Below are 1,864 nucleotides of genomic sequence, written 5' to 3'. Positions count from 1 at the left end.
TTCATTCATTCATTCATTCATTCATTCATTCATTCATTCATTCATTCATTCATTCATTCATTCATTCATTCATTCATTCATTCATTCATTCATTCATTCATTCATTCATTCATTCATTCATTCATTCATTCATTCATTCATTCATTCATTCATTCATTCATTCATTCATTCATTCATTCATTCATTCATTCATTCATTCATTCATTCATTCATTCATTCATTCATTCATTCATTTATTCATTCATTCATTCATTCATTCATTCATTTATTCATGTTTTCTTAAATTGCTTAATTTTCATTTACAAATCTAAATGTTCGCAGAAATTGATAACCCTGACAACAACATTTTGCTAGCAGATACAATGATTCACATCGCAAATATCAATATTAATAATTAAAACTTAAACAACGACATAAACAACAACAAACAACAACATCAACAACAACAAAAATCAAACAACAACAAACAATACAAACAGTCAAACAACGTCATTAACCTGACGTTAGGTGATTCATTCTTATAAGTAGACTACCATCATCCCCACCACATTGCCCCAATCATCATCATCATCACCCAAATCAACATCGTCATCCACCATCATCGTCGTTGTCCTCACCATCGAAATTATCGTCATCATTATCATGACAATCGTTGTCCTAGCATCCTCCTCCCTTTCCTCCTCCTCCTCCACACTACAGCAAACCACGTGATCAAATTGTTCATCTCTCGTCAATGGCATCATTGCCAACAGTAAATATTCGTAAAATAATTTTTAGATTTTTGATATTTCGGGCGATAGTTATAGGAGCCATTTAGTTTAGGGCCCTTTCAACATTTCTATTACTCCAAAAAACGTAATATATATATATTTACAAATAAACGGTTATAATAATATTATGATATGAAGACTTAATAATAGAACAAATCAATATTTATTTTATGTATCAATATATATTAATATTATTTCTTTTAAAACTAATTCGCAGATGTATCAACAACACGACACACACAAACGAACACACACACAAACGAACACACACACAAACGAACAAACACACAAACGAACACACTGCGAAATTAATACGCGTGAATTGAATGTGGTGGGCTGAAATCTCTTCGCATTCGAATCCAGTTACCAAGCAACTTAACCATTACACCATTTGGCCAACCAGTTATGTATAGATATATAATATTTATGTACATTTGTGTGTGTGTGCCCGCCGAAGCAGACGTCAGTAATAGTGATGCTGTTCTGGATGGCGCAGTGGGTTCCCATGTTCAAAAATAAGAATCGCCTTCATTATCTTCTTCACCAATTTCATTACATTCTATATCACTATGGTTATGTGGGTGAGTGATGTTGAGATGATGATGTGGGTGAGTCAATATGGATTTAGAAAAAAATTTTCAACTGAAATGGCAATACTTGAACTAGTTCGCAGCATTGGTAAGGCATCAGAAGAAAAAAAGTTCACTGCTGGTATTTTTTTGGATTTGAGCAAGGCTTTTGACTGTGTTGATCATGAAATTCTTCTCAGTAAGTTGGCACATTATGGAATACAAGGGATTGCCTCAAAGTTGCTAGAAAGTTATTTGCGTGATAGATGGCAGTACGTAAGATGGAATGAAAATGATTCAAGACTGCAAAAGATCAATTCAGGAGTTCCTCAAGGCAGCATCCTTGGCCCCTTGTTGTTCACCATTTATATCAATGACCTACCAAACTCCTCAAACAGCTTTAATTATGTCATGTATGCTGATGACACGAACCTATTCAAGAGTAATAAAAAAATAAATGTGTTGATAAATGAGATCAATAATGATGTTCAATCGGTTATTCAATGGTTCAAAAACAACAGACTG

This window comes from Helobdella robusta, assembly GCF_000326865.2.
Source record: "Helobdella robusta unplaced genomic scaffold HELROscaffold_51, whole genome shotgun sequence".
NCBI lineage: Eukaryota > Metazoa > Annelida > Clitellata > Rhynchobdellida > Glossiphoniidae > Helobdella > Helobdella robusta.
Note: the sequence above shows the minus strand (reverse complement) of the source record.